We start from the raw sequence: 26,124 nt of genomic DNA, 5'->3' as shown, positions 1-26,124 counted from the left end.
ATTGCCAGGCAAAGGTCTTTCTTGTCTTGACTCATGAGCCATGGGACGAATTTTGCGTCGGCCTCTGTGGCCGAGCGGTTTTAGGCGCTTCAGTCCGGAACCGCGCGACTGCTACGGTAGCAGTTTCGAATTCTGCCTCCGGCATGCATGTGTGTGATGTTGGTTGGTTGTTTGGGGAAGGAGACCAGACAGCGTGGTCATCGGTCTCATCGGTTTAGGGAAGGAAGTCGGCCGTGCCCTTTCAGAGGAACCATCCCGGCATTTGCCTGGAGTGATGTAGGAAAATCACGGAAAACCTAAATCAGGATGGCCGGACGCGGGATTGAACCGTCGTCCTCCCGAATGCGAGTCCAGTGTCTAACCACTGCGCCACCTCGCTCGGTTGTGTGTGACGTCTTAGGTTAGTTAGGTTTAAGTAGTTCTAAGTTCTAGGGGACTGATGACCTCAGAAGTTAAGTCTCATAGTGCTCAGAGACATTTGAACCATTTTGAACGAATCTGGCGGCAACACGAAGCATTCCAAGACGCTGTGTCAAGATTGCATGACATAATCCAACTGAAATGTTACATTGTTCTACAATCTCTAGGGCAATTAGTGTTCGATTGGCACGCACAATTTTGTTGACGTTGCTGACGTGAGGGTCGTCGGTAGACGTCTAAGGGTGTTCTAAACGAGGATCATCTTTAACTTCCGTGTGAACGACTTGTAACATCGAGTACGGCTTAATTGCTTCCTATGTCATTTGATGTGTCTCTGTAAAGGTCTTCTTGAGTTTCACTCAAAATTTAATGCAGACGCGTTGCTCCTCTAACTGTGCCATTTCGAAATTAGCAAACTATGCGACTCAATACTGCACTGAACAGTGTCCAACAGACATACGATAATGAAACTTCCGCCAGTCACATATTAAACACAGACGTGTGCGGGGATGTCAACGGCATTACAACACACCATTGCTGCGAAATTACGAATGTTCCGGAATTTTTTGAACAGACCTTCACTGCTCGATAACAACGGTGAAGTCACTGATGACAGTGCCACTAAAGCACAGTTATTAAACACGGTTTTCCGAAACTCCTTCACCAAAGAAGACGAAGTAAATTTCCTGAATTCCAATCAAGAACAGCAGCCAAGATGAGAAACATAGAAGTAGATATTCTCGGTGTAACAAAGCAGCTTAAATCCCTTAATAAAGGCAAGGCCTCCGGTGCAGATTGTATACCAGTCAGATTCCTCTCAGAGTATGCTGATAAAATAGCTCCATATCTGGCAATTTTATACAACCACTCGCTCACGGAAAGATCCGCACCTAAAGACTCGAAAATTGCTCAAGTCATATCAATACACAAAAAGGGAAGTAGGAATAATCCGCTGAATTACAGGCCTATATCAGTAACGTCGAGTTGCAGTAGGGTTTTGGCAGATATACTGCATTCGAACATTATGAAGTACCTCGAAGAAAACGATTTATTGCCACATAGCACGGTTTCAGAAAATATCGTTCTTGTGAAACACAACTAGCTCTTAATACTCATGAAGTAATAAGTGCTATTGACAGGGGATGTGAAACTGATTCCATATTTTTAGATTTCCAGAAGACTTTCGACACCATTCCTCACAAGCGTCTTCTAACCAAACTGCGTGCCTACGGAGTATCGCCTAAGTTGTGCGACTGGATTAGTGATTTCCTGTCAGAAAGGTCACAGTTCGTAGTAATAGACGGAAAGTTATAGAGTAAAACAGAAGTAATACCTGGCGTTCCCCAAGAAAGTGTCATAGGCCCTCTATTGTTCCTGATCTATGTTAACGACATAGAAGACAATCTGAGTAGCCGTCTTAGATTGTTTGCAGATGACGCTGTCATTTACCGTCTTGTAAAGTCATCAGATGATCAAAACGACTTGCAAAATGATTTAGATAAGATATCTGTATGGTGCGAAAAGTGGCAATTGACCCTTAATAAGGAAAAGTGTGAAGTTATTCACATGAGTACTAAAACAAATCAGCTAAATTTCGATTACGCGATAAGTCACACCAATCTGAAAGCTGTAAATTCAACTAATTACTTGGGGATTACAATTACAAATAACCTAAATATGACTGATGGATGACATCGAAAAAGTACAAAGAAGGGCAGCTCGTTTTGTATTGTCGCGAAATAGGGGAGATAGTGTCACAGACATGATACGTGAATTGGAGTGGCAATCATTAAAACAAAGGTGTTTTTTGTTGCGACGGGATCTTCTCATGAAATCTCAATCACCAGTTTTCTCCTCCGATTGCGAAAACATTCTGTTGGCACCCACCTACATAGGGAGAAACGATCATCTCAATGAAATAAGAGAAATCTGGGCTCACACAGAAAAAATTACGTGCTCGTTTTTCCCGGGTGCCGTTCGAGAGTGGAACGGTAGAGACACAGCTTGAAGGTGGTTCATTGAACCCTCTGCCAGGCACTTTATTGTGAATAGCAGTGTAATCACGTAGGCGTACATGTAGATGTAGAACAGACCTCATTTGATGCGTTGCGATGGTATGAAATTTCTTCCTGTCGTTCCGCTCTTGACTCCACCTCACGACTTCGAGCGTCTTTTCGAATGTAGTGACCCTCGTGTCGTCCTCTGCCAATGGATGCAGTATGGAGGGTCGTGAGGTCAGGACACCGTTCTCCGGTGCGTTGTCGATTTCCGTGACCCTGCGCCGCTACTTCTCAATCAAGAAGCTCCTCAAAAGGCCTCACGGCGCTGAGTACATCCCGCTTTATTCCCAGCAGTAGCGAGAGTGGAACCCGAGTCCACTGCACGGCCATCAGCCAGTGCCACATTTTGTGCAGGCAAGTGCACATTTCTCCTTCTGCAAAATCCAGAAATAAATTCGGATTTCTGCTTGTGTACTGGCGTGATTACCAAGGAAGCGACACAGAAAGAGAGATTCTGGTTTTGCTCGTCCTTTCGAGATTTCACACTGCTGTACTTTATGAGCTTACCTGAGGTGAAAACCTGGTTCAGTGCACTGACTCCAATTAACGTATGTTTCTTTTTTCCCATGTATGTAAATTTATAATATTCGCTTCATTTTGCGAACCGAGCAAGTGAACCGAAACCTGTAAAACCCGGCAGTACTCTATGAATTAGCATTTGCGGTGTAAGAAAAACCGCTCATCTCAAGCCAGCATCCTCGGCCTTATAACCAGCAGCAGCCGGCAGCCGGCAGCCCGCAGCCGCTGACAGATGTTTAATGGAGCGGCGGCCGCGAGGCCGTTTGCATGCCTGCCGAGAATTAACGGCCGCCTCAGCTCTAATGGTCGTACCGCTTCGCCCGTGAATGAATTTACGACCCAGGAGCTCCGAGCTCAACACCGTATTGCTAGCACCGACGTCTGCTCTCCCCCGTAACTGTCAGGTATGTCCTACCGGCGTAGGCAGTCAATTATCAAGTTTTAATCGTAATTGGAGATTCCCGCGCTGATTGTGAGGCACGACAATACGGAGCTGTTGAGGTGAGAAATTTCTTTCAAATTCACAAAAAATAAACCCAAATTTTGTTCACTTTTTGTCATGAGAGTCTCATTTCAGATCGCGAACACTGTCCTGGAATATGTTAGGCCACGTCTGATCTACCTGTTCACGTAGTTCTACAAAAGCTGTTGGTTGACGAGTCAGATAAGTCACTTTTCGTCCCCTCATGGAGACAAGTTCGGAGATCGTACTGTCCAGGGGCGTTGCTGCACGTCTTACAGAGCACTTTGTGTTACATGGGCAGTTTGTGGGCGAACATTATCCTGTTGGAAGAACTTATCACTTTCCTGTTGCAAGAACGCTGAGAGAATGTGTCGAACAACATTCTACATGTGCCGAATGCTGATTAGCGCCCCTCCGAAAACACCGAAGCTGAACTAGAATTGCAGTTTATCGGGCCCCAGACCATAAACCTTTGGGTGGGGCCAGTGTCCGTTGGACGAATGCACTCTTCAAATCGTTCAAATGGCTGTGAGCACTATGGGACTTAACATCTGAGCCCATCAGTCCCCTAGACTTAGAACTACTTAAACCTAACTAACCTAAGGACATCACACACATCCATGCCCGAGGCAGGATTCGAACCTGCGACCGTAGCAGCAGCTCGGTTCCGGACTGAAGCGCCCAGAACCGCTCGGCCACAACGGCCGGCTAACGATACTGTGCTCACCGGGTCTACGTCACCATCAGTTCCGTACATGCAGAACCTGCTTTCACCAGTGAAGACCACGCCGTGCAATTGGATCTTCCAAGTGACCCTCTGACGCCACCAGTCAAGCCATGCATGTCGATTGTGTGTCGTGAGTGGAAGACAGGCACCTAGTCCCATTGTTAACAACCGTTCGCAACAGTTCCTGTGTTTGCTGTACGATCAGCCACCACTGCCCTTACTATACGACGATCCTGGTGGGAGCCTGTGCTGCATGGACGTCCAGAAACTCGTCTATGGGTGTGAGAATGTTCATGTGAGCAATGACACCAGCATCGTTGTATAAGTGACGCAGCAGGTCCAACTTGTGTGGCAACGATCTGAAAGGAGCATTCCGCTGTTCGGAAGGCCACAATTTGACAACTCGCTGAGTTGGTGGTAGGAACAACGGGTACGTCTCTATGGTATGGTTGCCTGCTTGCAGCACACTGAGAGTTCTAGCCATGAGTATTCCCTATGAAAGGGCAGACACAGATGGCGGTCTAATACTTATGCCATTACTCAATCCGATTATGGGAGACGTTTAAACCATTATCAGTACACAGTCTCTCCTCCAGGTGGCATATGCCATCATCGCATCAAAATCGATGTCGTCTTTTCACGTTTACTATTTTTTTCGACATTGTGTATTTATGATGCCGAGGTTCAAAATGGTTCTAAGCGCTATGGGACTTACTATCTGAGGCCATCACTCCCCTAGACTTAGAACTACTTAAACCTACCTAACCTAAGGACATCACACACGTCCTTGCCCGAGGCAGAATGCGAACCTGCGATCGTAGCAGCAGCGCCTTTCCGGACTGAAGCGCCTAGAACCGCTCGGCCACAACGTCCGGCTATGATGCCGAGGCAACATGCATTTGTTGTGCGGATAGTATAGAGTAAATAGCAAATATACATAGAAAGCACTCGTTGGAGCATTTCAGTTCTCGAGACAGGCACAGAAAGATATGACTAAGAGTACCACAAAGCCTTCCACAAAGACATTTCTTCAGTTTTACGGTGATAACGTAAAGAGTAACTGTCATATGCTACTTCTCAACGTCGGCAGCAAAATTATTCGATGTTATTGTGGACTTCATTGTGAAGACTGGTTTGATGCAGCTTCCCACACTAGTCTATCCTATGCAAGGCTTTCATCTCTGTATTACTGCAACCTATTGAGATGTTACAGCTGACCAGTCAACATATCCCTGTCGATGTTAGGCTGACCTGTACCCTCACTTATAAATTGATCGCTCCCCATAGAATCACCTGACTTCAGTTACAAGTGTTGCGCAACGGATAACTTAATGAACTGAATTTTTCAAACAGGGGTGGTCGTAGCATTCGTGAAACTTGGGTGGTGTAGCATACAGGATGATAAAAATAGGGGCTCATCAAACTAATGAATGAGACATGGTCACTATAAAGCCCTGTGTATAACAAGTACCTGTAAACTTCAAATTAAACACAAGTGCACAAAGACAGGAAACCGTTTCGTTCTGTAAGTATTAACACACATTACATGGAATTAAGAGTATCAGCACCTTCGCAAATATATAATGAGTCTGACGTGAATACTTTAAAGTCAACACAACATTTCGGTAAACAACTAAGTGTGATTGCTGAATGTTAATAAAAAGAGGAAAGAATTTACTGCAGAAAGAATCACGCATCCCCTCTCTCGACTGAGCACGTGGTGAGCTCGGGGTTGCGAATAATCATACTTTACTTTAAAATGTGGAAGTCCTAACGTAAATTGGAAGTCTTCGCATGCAGCCTGTAAGTCGATCTGCGTTCGCAACTGTTGCTTATCTCACTTAGCGTTACCGATGACCACGATTGGCTGCAGTGGTGGCTCCAAAATTCTAAGTCATCTGTCCTGTACAGATGGCTGCCCTCCCTTAGAGCCTGGCATCGAAGTTCCTCTCCTTGAGTCTCCAATGGAAGTAGTTCTACAGAGCATTCCCAGCAAGAATCAGAATTCACTCTCTTTGAGTGTGAGCTAGGGATGGGAAAAACCGACAGGGTACAACCGAGACCGGTATTTTAGTTCTGAATAACCATTATTTTTCGGTATTTGTTTGGTCCCGGTTATAACAGGTGTTTTACAATGACGATAGAAACAAGCAATTAAAACATGGCATAAAATTGGTACGGCATTGACGAGACAATAAAATACCTGTTGCTATGTAGCATGGCCTATTAGATGGTGCGCGTGCGATACAGGCTGGAAGGCTTACTCCATCTGGTCAGTTATGTTAAAGAATAGGATCGTCCCTAGTCTGGAAGCATTTTACGAAGTGCTATATCAATGGAGTACAATGCATTATTTGCTTTAAAATATTAAATACGGGAGGAGCCACAGCAAACTTGCTACATCATAAAAAGAGAAAACTTAAAACTTAACTATTCATTTATAGTTCAATAAAAATAAGAAGCTGATCTGGTGTCTGTGTGTACATAATATGCCTTTATGTGCTTGTAGCCCTTAAAAACAAACAAATAAACACGAAAACAACTTCTTCACCCTTTAACACCGACTACTCGCCCAAACAGTGGTATGATTCTCGATTACAACATGATTTTTCAAGAGAATTTCAAAAAATTAAAATCTCTAGGCGAATACTGGTGAATTTGTGTAGAATTGAGCCGCTTATGGCATCTGCTAAAAGTAACTAACAGTGGACTGACTAATTTTTCTTTTCTTTGCCTGTTTAATTTAATATTTTGATTCTATCTTGAAACTGACGGAACCAAAAATTTTCAATCTTTGTTCGAGTACTCCGTTTATTACACGAAGTAAAAAGCCGAAAATTGATTATTTCAGGAACCGGTTGTTTTGAGCGGTTTTAGGTTAAATTGACACTGAAATAAACCAATATAACCGAAAACCGGTTGTTTCAGCGATAACCGCCATCCCTAGTGAGAGTCTAGTGTATAATTTTGATCGCTGATGGCAATGGTTCTTTCGAATGCCGATCACATACATTTTAACAAGGCAACAGCCTCCCCTATAAGCTCAATTTTAATATAATTAACCAGCTGCGTGGGTATTTAGTGCTGGACTCAGAAACAGGCAGGCTCTCATTATATGTCCTATTTCCTGTTTCAGTCAATAAGGCCTACTCCACGTAGACATAAGCGAGTCTTGTTCTCCCACTCCATAGTTTATTTATATTAGCCAGTGGTTGCTGCTCTTACTGCTTATTAACAGAGTCAACAACAATTCAGCTAGCTCGAGGCCAGCCTGACGGATGCGGATGTTACGCTAAGTGCAAATGAGCTGGATCGTCTCTTCTCACTGCACCTTGCAGATATTATCTACGAACCGTCCTGTGCACAGCTGTTTGCAGAATAGAGGCTAGCTACAGGGTACACTGCATTACGATACGGCATGCCCTGGTGCTATTAGACCCGCCAGGTTAGCCAAGATCGCTAATGCGCTGCCTTCTGGACTCGGGTAGGCGCGCCGGCCCCGGATAGAATCCGCCCAGCGGATTAACGACGAGGGCCGGTGAGCCGGCCAACCTGGGTGTGGTTTTAGGCGGTTTTCCCCATCCCATTAGGTGAATACTGGGCTGGTCCGCACGTCCCACCTCAGTTACACAGCTCACAGACATCTGAAAAACGTTCGCACTGTTTCATGATTTACACTAGACACAGACAGCTGGAGTACACTAATCCCGTCCCAGGGAGGGGGGGGGGGAGAGGGGCGGAGGCGGGGTGTATGGGGTGGCGACAGGAAGGGCATCCGGCCACCTTCTCACTCCAACATCGCCAAATCCATAGTAACAAGGCCGACTCCGCGTTGAAGTGGGACAATGGCCCTAAGAAAATGATGATATCCTGGTGCTATTAGGTCATGCCTCCCTGGCGCCAGTGTACACGCACGTTAAAAACAGAATTTCATTACACAAAAGTTTTCTATCCCTTAGGACGCAAACAAAGGCGTCAGCTCAGCCCACGTGCAATATATCGAGTCCGAGTCCAGAGGCTTCTACCCGGCTTCTCCTCCATCCCTCACAGTGGCAGGCTGTGTCTTTTCAAAACGACTGTGGCCCCTAGTGGCCAACACTGGCTCTCCTTCCCCTGTGCGTATAGCTTCCGCTAAAATGTATTCAGCAGCTATCCCAACTACTCATGTAAGCAATTGCCCAGAATTAAAAATTAATGTGCAATTTTAGTAGTCAGGTATGGCAATCACTGACTTTAACTTTAACCATATTCGGTATAACAGCTATAAATTGTCGTACGTGTGTCGGAAAGGTATCCGAGTTCCAAGCACCAACAGAAAGCACTGAAGCTCAAATCGTTATAGGGACTGAAAGCTGGTTTAAGCCGGACATAATTTCAACCGAAATTTTTGGCGAAGAGTCTAATGGGATTCAGAAAGGACAGGCTAAACACAGTTAGCGGTGGTGTGTTTGTTACTATTTAAGTAGTTTACCTTGTACTAAAGTTGAAGTAAATAGTTTCTACGAGTTAGTATGGATTGAGGTCATTATTTGCAATCGGAATAAAATAATAATTGGATCCTTTTACGAACCTCCCAACTTAAATCATACAGTTGCTGAAAGGTTCGAGCCGGCCGGTGTGGTCGAGCGGTTCTGGGCGCTACAGCCTGCAACCGCGCGACCCCTACGGTCGCAGGTTCGAATCCTGCCTCGGGCATGGATGTGTGTGATGTCCTTAGGTTAGTTAGGTTTAAGTGGTTCTAAGTTCTATGGGACTGGTGACCGCTGATGTTGAGTCCCATAGTGCTCAGAGCCATTTGAACCTTTGAAAGGTTCGAAGAAAACTTGAGTCTAACTTCAAAAACGTACCCGACGCAAACAGTTGTAGTTGGCAGTGGATTCAATTTACTCTAGATATGTTGACGAAAATACATGTTTAAATCTGGAAATAAGCATAAAACATCATCCGAAATTGTGCTAAACGCATTCTCTGAAAATTATTTTGAGCAGTTAGTTCATGACCCGACTCGAATTGTAAACGGTTGTGAAAACACACTTGACTTCTTAACAACAAATAATCCTGAGTTAATAACGAGCATCAAAACGGGTACAGGGACTAGTGAACACAGGTTTGTCGTAGCGAGAATCGATACCGTAACTCCCAAATCCTTCAAAAATAAACGAAGAATATACCAATTCACAGAAGCAGGTGAAAATTCGCTTGACGACTTCCTGAGAGACAATCCCCACTTCTTCCAAATTAACAACATAAGCTAGACCAGATGCGGCTTGAATTCAAAGAAATAGTATCCACAGCAGATGAGAGATTTGTATCAAATAAATTAATGAACGACGGTGCTGATCCCTTTTGGCACACAAAACGGGTCAGAGCACTGTTGCAGGAACAACGAAACAATTATGCCAAATTTAAACAAACGCAAAATCCCAAGATTGGCGATCTTTTACAGAAACTCGAAATTATGAGTGGACTTCAATGCGAGATACTTCTAACAGTTTCCACAACAAAACTATGTCTCGAAACCCGGCGGAAAATCCAAAGAGAGTCTGATCGTTTGTGAAGTGTGTTAGCGGCAAGACGCAGTCAATGCCTTCCCTTCACGATAGCAACGGAAATTCTATCGATGACAATGCTGTTAAAGCAGAGTTTACTAAACACAGCTTTCTTAAATTCCTTCGCCAAAGACAACGAAGGAAATAGTCCAGAATTCTAAACAAGGACATCTCCCAACATAAGTAACTTAGCAGATAATCTCGGAGTAGTGAAACCGAGCGGGGTGGCGCAGTGGTTAGCACAGTGGACTCGCATTCGGGAGGACAACGGCTCAAATTCGCGCCCGGCCACCCTGATTTAGATTTTATGTGATTTCCCTAATTCGCTTAAGGCAAATGCCGGGATCGTGCCTGCGAAACGTCGCTGCTAGTCTCTTTGTCTTTCCTTCTCTAATCCGAGTTTGTGCTCCGTCTCTAATGACCTGGTTGTCGTTTATTAAACGCTAATCCCCCTCCTCCTCGAAGTAGTGAACACTTAACAACAGAAAAATCTTCCGGTTCAGACTGCACACCAATTAGCTTTCTTTCAGAGTATGTTGATTCAATAGCCCCATACTTAACAATCATATACAACATCTCGCTCGACGAAAGATCCTTACCTAAGGACTAGAAAGTTGCACAAGTCACACCAATATTCAAGAAAGGTAATAGGAGTTATTCGCTAACTTACAGGCAAGATTTTGGAGCATATGTCGTGTCGAACATTATGTATTGCCTTCAAGAGAACGGTCTATTGACATATAGTTAACACGGATTTAGAAAACATCGTTCTTTTGAAGCACAACTAGCTCTTTACTCACCCGCAGTTTTGAGTGCTATTGACAACGGATTTCAAATGGATTCCGTATTTCTAGATTGCCAGAAGGCTTTTGACATTGCACCTCACAAGCGGCTTGTAATCAAATCGCGTGCTTATGGAATGTCATCTCAGTTATGCGACTGGATTCTCGACTTACTGTCAGAGGGGTCACAGTTCGTAGTAACTGACAGAAAGTCATCGAGTAAAACATGAGTGATTTCTGGCGTTTCCCAAGCTTGTGTATAGTCCTTCTGCTGTTCCTTATGTATATAAACGATGTAGGAGATAATTTGAGAAGCCGTCTGAAGTTGTTTGAAGATGATGTTGTCGTTTATTGTCTACTAAAGTCACTAGAAGATCAAAACAAATTGACAAACGATTTAGAAAAGATATCTCTGTGATGCGAAAATTGGCAGTTGACCTAAAAATGGAAAGTGTAATGTCATCCACATGAGTGGTCGTAGGTTATGTTCCAAAAATGAACAGCAAGGAGACAGAAGTGATGACACTTCCTGCAGGACCTGACCATCATTCTGCAGGACAATGCTCAAGCACGTACAGTGCAATCTGTTACTGATTTGTTTGACTGATGGGGCTGCTAAGTGCTATACACCTACTGCACTCCCCTGACTTAAGCCCTCGTGAAGTCAACTCAGTTTCTAAACTGAAGGAAACACTTCACGGCATTCGCTTCAGAACTGCTACAAATTCGTCGGGCAATAGAACGCGCCACTCGAACTGTCAACACAACTAGCACTGATAAAAGTATCCTTCGACTTACACATTGTTGGCAACGGGTTATACACAATGCTGGTGACTACTTTGATGGTCAGTAAAACTTTGAAACAGGTTTCTATTTTGTACGAGCTGTAAATAAATAGTTGCCACTATTAAAGTTCCAAACCTCGTAATTACGTTACACACCGTCATGTTACATGCTATAATTGGGAGCCCTCCAGCGGCAGAGGCAACTGGCGTCAGGGAAGTAGTAAAGTCAACCGGATAATAGTGTGACATGTGAAAACATCAAGCGATCTTGAGAATAGAATAATAAAGTCAGAGGCATTACTTTTTATCAAGTCCTCTACTTAAGCTACTCGAGGGTACCCCAGGAAAAACGAGTGATCATAGGACGAAGAAACTTCATGGAAACATTTTAAGGACATGCGGAAGAGAAATAACCAATAAAACATTGAACGCAACTCATTCTAATTTGCACATGGTAGAGAGTGACACATATTACTTACGTACCCTGTTTACGCTGAAGGTTACAAACATTGCTCAAAGTGCCGACGACCATTTGCATCCACGACAGTCTGGAAGCACACTAATGATGGCTCTACTGCTGCCCGAAACATCTCAGATGGGATGTTGGCTGCCGAGTCATCACAGTTCGTGCCCTGCTTGAAAGTCTCACACTTCCTCCAGCATTCTCAATCGCAACAGTCACTTCAGCAATTTATGACGCATTTGGGCGTCGGTCTCCCCAGGAGCAATTATCAAATCGCCACTTCATTCAATCTTTCGAATAATGTTCGTCAACCCCGGTGAGGAAAGAAGAACTCTCCTTATTCCTCTAATGAGACGATACTCGCAATAAGATAATCTTGCTGAATTTTGTTTATTGTGTTGTCCGTCGTATGTATTGTGTGAAGAAATTTCGTCTATTTTACGTGCATGTTGTGAAAAAAGGTTATGTTTTAATCATTTCCTTACAGATTATTATTACTCGATTTTGTAGCATAATAATGAGTTAGTTTCATTTTCAACCAAAGATATATACATACGTGAAAAGGTAAACTAAAAAACAAAAGAAAAATGAATTTAAAACGTAAAATAAAAAACATATAACATATAACATAAAACACCAATTACTCGTATGCCTATGAAAAATCGAGTTTGACTGGTGACTAAAGAGAAATTTTAAATATGAATGACGACACATTCATTCAGTACGTGGATGTCGCGTACAGCGCGATTCGAGGAACGGCGTAAGAACATCCGTCCTAGCTCTAGCAAACGGTGACGTAAGGTACGTGCATCGCTTGACCAACGAGGAAAGCTTGTGGAGTATCTTTCTGAGAAGTTACATAACAGAGTGTGAGGAAAACACCTCGTCGACGAATATGATACAGATGAGCCCTCACCGCCGTACAATGACTGACACATAGCAGATGCTCACGGTTCTCCGATTATCACGCTCCAAGGTTTTGCAAGGAACAATTTTTGGTGTTTTTTGATTCCTCCTTCATCACTATTACATTTCATATACGGCAGCCTGTTAGAGGTTTTATTTTACAGTAGTCATGTATGGGCTCACAAATAGCTGTACTGGGAGCTGATGAAGTCACGAGTGTGATTTAGCTATTACATTTAACGCATCAGTATATCCGTTCTAAACCAACTAAAAACGATTGTAGACGACTCACAAAAGCGTTTCGCAGAAAATTAGACTCAAAGCCGTACTATGAAGTTACTTGAGTCTTCAGTATGAAGGGTAAAAACCGGGTTACACTGTTTATTGTCATTCCAGAACCATGCACAGAGTGTTTCACAATGTTTCGACGATTTCATATGTGAGTAAAAGACAAAACTAATCGTGAATCGAAGTTGAAAAAAAAAATAGCTCTGAGCACTATGGGACTTAACATCTGTGGTCATCAGTCCCCTAGAACTTAGAACTACTTAAACATAACTAACCGAAGGTCATCACACACATCCATGCCCGAGGCAGGATTCGAACCTGCGACCGTAGCGGTCACGCGGTTCCAGACTGAAGGACCTAGAACCGCACGGCCACACCGGCCGGCTAAACGAAGTTGAACGTTTTACACAAGGTACAACATTAATTCAAGTTTACTTATGAAATACTACGTCGAACAAACGACGACCATCCGTGGCTACACATTACTCGAGGCATTTCATCCAGTTTTTGAATACATCTTTCGTAACTACAAAAGGAATTCTGGAAATTTCGTTGTGAACTCAATCTTTAAAGTGTTGCAAGTTTCTCGGCTTGTCGGAGTACACTCACACCTTGAAATAAGCCCAGAGGTAAAAGCCTGGCACGGTTCAATCAGACGAGCGAGGCGGTCACTCGACACAAGCGTTTGGAAATTATATGGTTACAAAATGCTTCACGGAGAACTTTCAAGGTCTTGTTTAATGTGCGGCATGTCGCGCTATATTGCTGGGAAGTTTCCGTAACATTTTCGTAACGGACGACGAGAGCTTGTCTGCAAACTGCTTGGAAAGTTTTCGTAATACTATCGTAACGAACGACGAGGGTTTGCCTGTAAACTGCTAAGCGCACATTCGATGTTCTCGGGAGTTCGGGCGGTTTTCAGAGGGCCGGTTGACTTTCGATTCGATGCACTGGAAGTTGCACGGAAGTTTCTTATCCAGTTCAATACTGTTCCACGATAAGAAATTGGATATCGCGGCAGAATCTTGTAAAGCTTATGAAAGGCACGTTGCTCGCCCACGGCAGATTTGCCGTAGCGAAAATAACAGTCCACCGCGAACGCTCGATATTCTTTCGACCGGCACGACATGTATACAGGGTGTTACAAAAAGGTACGGCCAAACTTTCAGGAAACATTCCTCACACACAAATAAAGAAAAGATGTTGTATGGACATGTGTCCGGAAACGCTTAATTTCCATGTTAGAGCTCATTTTAGTTTCGTCAGTATGTACTGTACTACCTCGATTCACCGCCATGATTTCATACGGGATAATCTACCTGTGCTGCTAGAACATGTGCCTTTACAAGTACGACACAACACGTGGTTCATGCACGATGGAGCTCCTGCACATTTCAGTCGAAGTGTTCGTACGCTTCTCAACAACAGACTCGGTGACCGATGGATTGGTAGAGGCGGACCAATTCCATGGCCTCCACGCTCTCCTAACCTCAACCCTCTTGACTTTCATTTATGGAGGCATTTGAAAGCTCTTGTCTACGCAACCCCGGTACCAAATGTAGAGACTCTTCGTGCTCGTATTGTGGACGGCTGTGATAAAATACGCCATTCTCCAGGGCTGCATCAGCGCATCAGGGATTCCATGCGACGGAGGGTGGATGCATGTATCCTCGCCAACGAAGGACATTTTGAACATTTCCTGTAACAAAGTGTTCGAAGTCACGCTGGTACGTTCTGTTGCTGTTTGTTTCCATTCCATGATTAATGTGATTTGAAGAGAAGTAATAAAATGAGCTCTAACATGGAAAGTAAGCGTTTCCGGACACATGTCCACATAACATATTTTCTTTCTTTGTGTGTGAGGAATGTTTCCTGAAAGTTTGGCCGTACCTTTTTTGTAACACCCTGTATATGGGATGAAACTTGACTCTCCGCACTGCTAATAGACGGAGGCCAAGTCGCTGTATCTTGTTTTTAGCACTCGTTATTCGAATCTGAAGTTGTCAAAACATTGTGAAACATCGTGCATTTATATTTGTGAAGACAAAGGACCAATGTACGAGTTTTGTGATCCTCATACAAGGTTCTCGTGGCCTGTCTGATGTGATAGCAAAAATGTTACAAAAATGAATAGACACAAAGCTGAGACGGAAAATCTAAACCATTTCTTCACTATCTATTTAAATAAAGCAACTACTGCAGAAAAAGTGGAAGACGTCATTTGATTGCCTAACTGGGACCCAGGTATTGCACAAAAACCGAATTTCTTTAGAGGATGACGCATCATGAGAATCTGTGCCACAATAATCCAAGAAAAAGGAACCAAAACTAAGAAAACAGAACAGGCTGAAGGGTTCTTTCCCGCTGCTTGGTAAAACAACTTTACCTTTAGCAATAAAAAAACAACATATAATTTTCTTTGTAGTATGTAATTTGGTGTGAGCAGATTTTCAGACAAAACGACTGTCTGAACGCGGCAGTACGAGCTGTCATTTCCCTTATCTTTGAACAGTGATCATTGCGCGATTTGAAAGATTGAGAGATAACTGCCAGTCATTACACCATGCTTTAAAAAAATGGTTCAAATTGCTCTAAGCACTATGCTACTTAACATCTGAGGTCATCAGTCCCCTAGACTTGGAACTATTTAAACCTAAGGACATCACACACATCCATGTCCGAGGCAGGATTCGAACCTGCGGCCGTAGCAGCCGCGTGGTTCCGGACTGAAGCGCCTAGAACCGCTCGGTCACCTCGGCTGGTCCACGCATTTATTTTCTGCAGATCCTCATTGATTTGTTCACAACTTTCGTGTGATACTACTTTCCTATAGACTACAGCATCATCGGCAAACAGTCTAATGCCGCTGTCAATACTGTCATCCAGATCGTTTATGTAAATCGTAAAAAGCAGCGGACCTAGGGGACAAGTGAAGTTACGCTTCTTTCTGTTGAAGTCACCCATTCAGGACGACATACTGTTCTCTGTTTGTTTCTAACCAACTGCATATGTTATCGGATAGACTGTAAGTGCACACTTTTTGGAGCAAGCGACAGTGCGGAACTGAGTCGAACGCCTTTCGAAAGTCGAGAAATATGGCAGCAACCTGGGAGCCGGTATCTAGAGCCTGTTGTATATCATGTACAAACAGGGCCAGTTGTGTCTCGCATGACCGCTGTTTCCTAAAACCGTGCTGGTTTCTGTATGTGAGCTTCTCAGAGTCTAGAAAGGTCATTATGTCTGAACACAAAATATGTTCCATGATTCTACAACAAATCGATATCAGTGAAATTGGCCGGTAATTATGTGCATCCCATTTTCTACCCTTTTTATAGATTTCTGTGACCTGGGCCTTCTTCCAGTCCCGTGGAACTTTCCGCTATTCCAGTGATCTCTGATAGGTGATGGATAAGAATGGTGCTAAATTTGTAGCATAGTCAACATACAATCTTACGGAGTGGCCGAGCGGTTCTAGGCGATTCAGTCTGGAACGGCGCGACCGCTACGACCTCAGGTTCGAATCCTGCCTCGGATATGGATGTTCTAGGGGACTGATGACCTGAGATGTTAAGTCCCATAGTGCTCAGAGGCATTTCAACTATTTATACAATGTGGCAGTTGTGGAATGCCTCTGTGGCAAAAATTTCGCGGTGTCATACGACAGAGGGGCACGTGATGTATACGGAGAGGGGGTGTGGAGTCACGGACAGGCATACAAGCAGCCGAATGAGCCAGAACAATTCCGACTGTCATGAAGAAGTTATGGATTACTAATCGCTTATAGTCGAAACACTTTTTTAAGAGCGCAATGGTTGCTCTTGGCGAAAGGCAGAGGTGAATAGTATATGGTGGTTAGCCGGAGCTGTGCCAGCGCGCACCTTGTTTGCTCTAGCCTGTGCTTCAGCAGGTAACTGGTGGAACGGAGCTCCAGTGTCAGCCGTGCTGGAGCAGTTTCACAAACACACTTTCTCACAGACACATTTTCTGGAGGCGCTAAGCGTGGCTATGTTCTTTTTTTTTTAAGTGAAGACTTAGCGACTTTCGACGACCAGTACTGTGGTAATGGACGAAGGCGATCAACAGTTCTTGTATGATGGTTGTCGGGTCGTTTGTATACTGACGCACCTTTTTGCGATGCGACCCTTACTGCATTCTTCATTTGTATTGTACCTTCTTGTTAAACGTCACAACTTTCAGTATGCATACTTTGAGGCACAGCGCAACTTAGCAGTTTAAAGTTGCGCCGCCTTGTCAGGTTAAAAATAGCTTGTAATTATCTCTGCTTGTTGAAAGATTGAATTTGTGAGTGTGCTTTCTCCTGAGGGGATCTATTAATTGAAGACTAGAAATTCAAAAGGGGCTAAAAGAACCAAACTGAATGTATATAAAGATGGTATCTGTTCTTTTGGACATGTCCGAAAGATCATATATATAAAATGTTCAAACGTGCCTACGTTCTGTATTTTAATTTAAAAAACCTACCTATTACCAACTGTTCGTCTAAAATTGTGAGCCATATGTTTGTGACTATTACAGCGCCATCTATCACAAAGCGAAAAAAGTGCTCCAACTAAAACATTCGTATTTCTTTACGTACTACACGAATGTGTAAAAAATTGGGGGTTCCTATTTTAAAAAACGCAGTTGATATCCGTTTGACCTATGGCAGCGCCATCTAGCGGGCCAACCATAGCGCCATCTGCTTTCCCCCTTCAAGCTAGATGAGTTTCGTTCTTTGTAGTTTTTCCGTTTGATGCTTATTTCGTGAGATATTTGGCCCGGTCACTATCAATGGACCACCCTGATATATATATATATATATATATATATATATAAGGCTCACCGGCCATTTGACCATCTTCTTCTGTGCGGATGCACAAACGGTGCCCGAACTCTTACGGGAATCGGCAAAACGCCGCGGGTAATGAGTATAATGGGCAGGGGCACTATGAATATAATGCGGGACAATAAGTTAAGTATGTGGGTCTCGCGGGAGGCGTGCCAGAGATAAGTCCCTGCAGTCACGCTATCCTCTGTGTCCTCGGAGGCTCAGACGGGTGTCGGCACTGTAGATCAGCGTGTTTGGTCAAAGTGCTGGTTGGCCTCTGTAATAAAAAGCTGAGTGGAAGGATCAACAAACGAACTTGAACGGATGGCATGTGACGTCCGCAATGACCAAACACAACGAACAAAATGAAAAAAAAAGAAGATGTGTGTAAGCAGGAGACCCCCGGTTCGGGTCCCGGTCGGGGCACACATTTTCACCTGTCCCCGTTACCGTACATCAGTGCCTGTATGTAGATAAGCGTTGTGGTTTAATTGTAATTTCATACCAGAATGAGTATTTCGAAAACCGTGTAACATGTCTTGATACAAATAAGACGATAGTAGGTCGCTGTGACCTGGAACGTAGCTCAGAGACTTAACTGAGCATTTAGTAGGCCCGTAGTAACATTGATCTTCTGTTGTTTTTTTTTTTTGCAATGATTACAACAGCAAGACGACGTGGTATAAGAGTACTAAATACCATCTTGTGACATTGTACACGCATTTAATCACAGTTGTCTTGGTAAAATTTCATACATTCTTCGGGATAACTTGGTATCATACTTAATAGGTCCTCCTTCTCTCGCGATAAATGCTGACGGTTGTCAACTTGCTTTAGTTCTATATTTTGAAATAAGAGACTAATTTGCCCTTCTTCAGGACATTGAACGTTATCTACTGTTCCAACTCGTTTAGGGTTATTCGTCTGTTGACCTGGGGCAGTTATCAAGAACTTTCTGATGGTATCAAGTTTTCTGCTGCTGCGTAAAAGTCAAGAAAGTGAGAGTCATGTATTTCCAGCACTCTGAATGGCTTTTCATGACGTGATGAAGTCACTAACTTCATTATTTCACTGTCTTCTTTCTCTCTTCAGTGACTGCAAAATCTCGGTCGCATGCCAGAAAGCTATGTCCAGAAATGAGATGTTTATGGTAAATACATTCAAACATGTCACATTCTCTTTTCAGTGGTTGCAAAATCTCGATCGCATGTCAGAAAGCTATGTCCAGAAATGAGATTTTATAGTCAATACATTCGAACATACCACAAGACACTATAAACAAATACTTAAGGATTTTGTTTTTATTTTGTGCGCAACAGTTCTCACTCCATAGGCAGTTTTTTCTTCATTGTGATGCTAGGTGCTTGATTGAGAAATCCAAGTAAACAGGATACGATTTCATTCGTCCCTGTGTCATCTTCTGTCTCATTCCACATGCATTGTTGCATCGCCAGTGTCATTCATATGTACGTACATCGAAACTGTAGCATGAGAGCTGCTTCAGATAGAACATATCTGAATGTCTTCGTACATCCATATTTAAATTTGATGGAGGTACGACACAGCTGGTATAATTTTTACTAAAAATGAAACTCCTCCAGCTGTACTTAAGATTTTCTATTTATTTGCCTACTAGTTTCGACGTTGCGCCAACGCCGTCTTCAGGCCCGTACACTTCGATGAAATCAATTGTGTGTAACTGCCCGCCATCCATGTGGAGCACGTGTTGGTCTCACCGCAGACTTCTAGTACTGAGCCACACACAATTGATTTCATCGAAGTGTACGGGCCTGAAGATGGCGTTGACGCAACATCGGAACTAGTAAACTAGTAGCCAAATAAATATAAAATCTTAAGTACAGCTGGAGGAGTTTCATTTTTAATAAAAAAATATCTGAATGTGTAAGGAGAGGTACAAACATAACCTGTGTGAGATAGATGGATAGCGTGAAAGTGTCACTGTTTGGTAGCGTTGCATTAAGTGCATCAGTTCTTAACTGTGATGCGACCCCATCGGCTCTACGACGGTCCAGTTCAAGTTCTTGCTTAGTTTTGTCACCATTATGGTGATTTACCTTAGCTTCTAGAACTAATCAGTCACATGTTCGGCATTCTGATCGTGGCTTTCTAAAGGGTACGTGCGGAAAATCACAGTACTGTTGGGATTTTTACTTTGAACGCAGTGAACAGCCTGTCTTAAGTACTCCTTCGTCGTGCGCTTTCTATTGTAGTGACTCACATCTTTCGCCAGCATATGAATGTGGGACCGAACAATCTGCAGATCTTCATCTGTGTATTTTCTATTAAATGCTCCACCTCTTTTGTCTTTGAAAACATTGTCACCGGTGTTTTTATTCTGTGCCTTGATCTCTGTTTTCTTTCTTTGAAATACCAAAAACATCCATTTCTGTCTCTTACATACCTGTTTATATGCACCCTCACAGTCAGAAACCATGGACATCTATGTGCACAGAGGGCGATTTTCCGTTGGATCGCCGTACTTTCCATTTCATCAACTTTCTGCTGGAATAACGTCCACGAACCCTATTAATAACATCTGATTGTCTTCTCATCTTGATGGTAGAACGAACTAACAGGTTCGTCTTATGTTCCACTGACAAGAAGTAACAACTACACCCACATCTGCAGGTAACCTAAAAACCGAATATTGTGACATAATATAAAATTACAATATTATATTATTTGTTTTCTGTGCCATGAGTCTCACGTAGATATACTTACTGTGGAGCATTAACGTTTGGTGTACAGATCTCATATCTGCGTGCTTTGCTGTTGCTTGGGAGGTGTTTCTTTTCCTTTTCCTGTCTTCTGTGTTAAAGCAGACACTCTTCTTTTCGTCTCCATCACTCTCATACTTATGCTTTCATATTATCTCTTCTTTGCTTTTGGACCAGACAGTATTTGGACTCACAACACATCATAACCTCAGCCATCTTCATTAACAAAAGTCAACTGATGATCAGAAGAGCGCCAGTGGTCGCCAGTGGTAGAACGAGAACTAAGCGCATATCGACAGTCCTCATTGGTTGAACGGCATATACGAGCGGCCGTAGAAAACTAACGGGAGTTCGTACGAACATAGCACCTGTCGTCAGGTAATGGCCTTGACACATACCTCCTATCACAGGAAAGCCTCGTTTTTCACAAAAATGGTTCTTAGCTCCTTTTGAATTTCTAGTCTTCAGTTGTGTTTGATCTACTACAACAAATTCTCGTTGTATGACTGGGTTACCTCTGTGTGTGTATATGAACCGGGGGTGGACTGTGTGAAGCACTGTATTCTAGGGGTTGATTCGCATCTCAGAAAAAGGCAACGTGTTCGAATGTATGAAAGGGATGAACATGAACCCAACTCATGTATGAATGAGTGATATAAAGGGTCCAACGACCAGCAAGATTTAATTTGGAAAACCTGATTCATTTTCAGTATATTACATTTTTACTGTTTGTGGAAGTTGTCACATTTCTTTCAGAGTTTGGTTGTCTCTTGCGAAAGATTTTCTTATGATTAAAATCTTATAGTTGCTGACTCGTGTCTTGAAATTGATCCTGTTGTCAGAAATATGGTTTCTCGTTGGTGACCTCAGCAGCCCCACGTGACTACTGCCGCAAAAGAGAGGTATAGTGTTCGCTCAGCAGATTAGGACCGTACAGTGACGTCACGGACCCTAGAGTGAGGAAATTACTTTGTCTGCAGCAAAACAAGTGTCCACGAGCACGGTGAGACACGCTCTGGAGCTCCACGGACTGAGAGCACGGTCACTATTGTTGCGGCTTCTCTTGAAGAGGCAAAAGAGATAGGCGCGTCGACGGTACAGAGAATGTTAGGCCGTTGCCTTGGACGGTCTTGGTTGATCGTCGGTTGGTCGTCTTACCGGACGACGTGATTGCTCGCCGATAATTCATGGGTTGGCGATGTGTGTGTCTCAACTCGTGGTTCGTCCTCGTCACTGCGTAATCACTGCTTTTACCACTGGTCGCGTTCTTCGTCCAAGTGTTTGTGATACTGTGTGTATCTTGTGATGTCGACCACCCAGTGATTTTAGTGGTGTCTCCGTGCTGATGTGCGGCAGTCGGTCGGTTGGTGTGGATCAGCCAGGAAATTTCCGCGCGGCAGTGGGCCGGGACCGCTGGCAGTCTCTACACGGTGTCGGAGTGTGTGGGAGCCTTTCCGATTGCTACGAGGTTCGTGGCTCACAGACCCAGGACATCAAAGTTGAGTGGTGCTTTAATTACCGAAGCCAGTCTGTTCACATTGTGCCGTTGGTTTTCGTGGTTGGCTGTTGGGGGTATTCCCGTGAGCAACAGCGAGTGTTCGAGTTGGCGAAAGTTTGGCCACCATCCAGTGGAGTTTACCTGTATTTTGGTTATTTGAAGTCCAAGTGAAGCAGCGGAATTTTCTGCTTTCTGGCCGTTAGCGTTCCGGTTAACTGCCCTGGCCGCTGACGTAAAATTCAGGCAGTGTCCTTTCCTCACCGTTTTGTCGCCGTCCAACACCTGTGTGTAGTTTTGACAGCTTATTCATGCTTGGTTGTGGGCGGCTACGCCTTTTACGTTTTGGCTTTGGAGTTCCTTTGGTCGGGTGGAAAGCAAGTCGTCTTGTCGGTGGGTCCGTTGACTGTCTCTTGGTTGGGTTACCGGTGGATCGGATGTAGTTGGGACGACTACCTGTCCCCCTAAGTGAACGTTAATATTTCAAGTGCAGACCGGCCCCTGGAAACTTCTGAGTGCTGTGTACTGCCTTTTCTTTTTTTGGTCATCAGTCTACTGGCTGGTTTGATGTGGCCCGCCACGAATTCCTTTCCTGTGCTAACCTCTTCATCTCAGAGTAGCACTTGCAACCTACGTCCTCAGCTATTGGCTTGACGTATTCCAATCTCTGTCTTCCTCTACAGTTTTTGCCCTCTACAGCTCCCTCTAGTACCATGAAAGTCATTCCCTCGTGTCTAAGCAGATGTCCTATCATCCTGTCCCTTCTCCGTATCAGTGTTTTCCACATATTCCTTTCCTCTCCGATTCTGCGTAGAACCTCCTCATTCCTTACCTTATCAGTCCACCTAATTTTCAACATTCGTCTATAGCACCACATCTCAAATGCTTCGATTCTCTTCTGTTCCGGTTTTCCCACAGTCCATGTTTCACTACCATGCAATGCTGTACTCCAGACGTACATCCTCAGAAATTTCTTCCTCAAATTAAGGCCGGTATTTGATATTAGTAGACTTCTCTTGGCCAGAAATGCCTTTTTTGCCATAGCGAGTCTGCTTTTGATGTCCTCCTTGCTCCGTCCGTCATTGGTTATTTTACTGCCTAGGTAGCAGAATTCCTTAACTTCATTGACTTCGTGACCATCAATCCTGATGTTAAGTTTCTAGCTGTTCTCATTTCTACCACTTCTCATTACCTTCGTCTTTCTCCGATTTACTCTCAAACCATACTGTGTACTCATTAGACTGTTCATTCCGTTCAGCAGATCATTTAATTTTTCTTCATTTTCACTCAGGATAGCAATGTCATCAGCGAATCGTATCATTGATATCCTTTCACCTTGTATTTTAATTGCACTCCTGAACCTTTCTTTTATTTCCATCATTGCTTTCTCGATGTACAGATTGAAGAGTAGGGGCGAAAGGCTACAGCCTTGTCTTACACCCTTCTTAATACGAGCACTTCGTTCTTGATCGTCCACTCTTATTATTCCCTCTTGGTTGTTGTACATATTGTATATGACCCGTCTCTCCCTATAGCTCACCCCTACTTTTTTCAGAATCTCGAACAGCTTGCACCATTTTACATTGTCGAACGCTTTTTCCAGGTCGACAAATCCTATGAAAGTGTCTTGATTTTTCTTTACCCTTGCTACCATTATTAGCCGTAACGTCCCAAATGCCTCTCTCGTCCCTTCACTTTTCCTAAAGCCAAACTGATCGTCACCTAGCGCAGTCTCAATTTTCCTTTCCATTCTTCTGTATATTATTCTTGTAAGCAGCTTCGATGCATGAGCTGTTAAGCTGATTGTGCGATAATTCTCGCACTTGTCAGCTCTTGCCGTCTTCGGAATTGTGTGGATGATGCTTTTCCGAAAGTCAGATGGTATATCGCCAGACTCATATACTCTACACACCAACGTGAATAGTCGTTTTGTTGCCACTTCCTCCAATGATTTTAGAAATTCTGATGGAATGTTATCTATCCCTTCTGCCTTATTTGACCGTAAGTCCTCCAAAGCTCTTTTAAATTCCGATTCTAATACTGGATCCCCTATCTCTTCTAAATCGACTCCTGTTTCTTCTTCTATCACATCAGACAAATCTTCACCCTCATAGAGGCTTTCAATGTATTCTTTCCACCTATCTGCTCTCTCCTCTGCATTTAACAGTGGAATTCCCGTTGCACTCTTAATGTTACCACCGTTGCTTTTAATGTCACCAAAGGTTGTTTTGACTTTCCTGTATGCTGGGTCTGTCCTTCCGACAATCATAGCTTTTTCGATGTCTTCACATTTTTCCTGCAGCCATTTCGTCTTAGCTTCCCTGCACTTCCTATTTATTTCATTCCTCAGCGACTTGTATTTCTGTATTCTTGATTTTCCCGGAACATGTTTGTACTTCCTCCTTTCATCAATCAACTGAAGTATTTCTTCTGTTACCCATGGTTTCTTCGCAGCTACCTTCTTTGTACCTATGTTTTCCTTCCCAACTTCTGTGATGGCCCTTTTTAGAGATGTCCATTCCTCTTCAACTGTACTGCCTACTGCGCTATTCCTTATTGCTGTATCTATAGCGTTAGAGAACTTCAAACGTATCTCGTCATTCCTTAGTACTTCCGTATCCCACTTCTTTGCGTATTGATTCTTCCTGACTAGTGTCTTGAACTTCAGCCTACTCTTCATCACTACTATATTGTGATCTGAGTCTATATCTGCTCCTGGGTATGCCTTACAATCCAGTATCTGATTTCGGAATCTCTGTCTGACCATGATGTAATCTAATCGAAATCTTCCCGTATCTCCAGGCCTTTTCCAAGTATACCTCCTCCTCTTGTGATCCTTGAACAGGGTATTCGCTATTACTAGCTGAAACTTGTTACAGAATTCAATTAGTTTTTCTCCTCTTTCATTCCTTGTCCCAAGCCCATATTTTCCTGTAACCTTTTCTTCTACTCCTTCCCCTACAACTGCATTCCAGTCGCCCATGACTATTAGATTTTCGTCCCCCTTTACATACTGCATTACCCTTTCAATATCCTCATACACTTTCACTATCTGTTCATCTTCAGCTTGCGACGTCGGCATGTATACCTGAACCATCGTTGTCGGTGTTGGTCTGTTGTCGATTCTGGTTAGAACAACCCGGTCACTGAACTGTTCACAGTAACGCACACCCTCTTCCCTACCTTCCTATTCATAACGAATCCTACACCTGTTATACCATTTTCTGCTGCTGTTGATATTACCCGATACTCATCTGACCAGAAATCCTTGTCTTCCTTCCACTTCACTTCACTGACCCCCTACTATATTTAGATTGAGCCTTTGCATTTCCCTTTCCAGATTTTCTAGTTTCCCTACCACTTTCAAGCTTCTGACATTCCACGCCCCGACTCGTAGAACGTTATCCTCTCGTTGATTATTCAATCTTTTTCTCATGGTAACCTCCCCCTTGGCAGTCGCCTCCCGGAGATCCGAATGGGGGACTATTCCGGAATCTTTTGCCAATGGAGAGATCATCATGACACTTCTTCAATTACAGGCCACATGTCCTGTGGATACACGTCACCTGTCTTTAACGCAGTGGTTTCCATTGCCTTCTGCATCCTCATGTCGTTGATCATTGCTGATTCTTCCGCCTTTAGGTGCAATTTCCCACCCCTAGGACAAGAGTGTGCCCTGAACCTCTATCCGCTCCTCCGCCGTCTTTGACAAGGCCGTTGGCAGAATGAGGCTGACTTCTTATGCCGGAAGTCTTCGGCCGTCAATGCTGATTATTTATCAAAATTTGGGCAGTGGCGGGGATCGAACCCGGGACCGAAGACGTTTTGATTATGAATCAAAGACGCTGCCCCTAGACCACGGTGTTTGATTGTTTATTTTAATGGCTCATAGCCGATGGTTTGAACTGGATGCTTTTAGTTGGGTTTTAAATTATGGGCCTTCAGCCCCTTTAAAATTAAAATTCCTTACTTGCTAAATCTTAGAGTGTTTCGGCCTTCAGCCTCATTTAATAATTTTTTTTCTGGATAAAGCCTTGGGCTTTCTGCCTTGTAAAAATTTATTGTACCTGTGTTTTAAATCATGGGCCTTCAACCGTTTTA

This window comes from Schistocerca piceifrons, chromosome 2, assembly GCF_021461385.2.
Source record: "Schistocerca piceifrons isolate TAMUIC-IGC-003096 chromosome 2, iqSchPice1.1, whole genome shotgun sequence".
In the NCBI taxonomy this organism is placed as follows: domain Eukaryota; kingdom Metazoa; phylum Arthropoda; class Insecta; order Orthoptera; family Acrididae; genus Schistocerca; species Schistocerca piceifrons.
The sequence above is the reverse complement of the archived record's forward strand: the minus strand, read 5'-3'. Positions refer to the sequence as shown.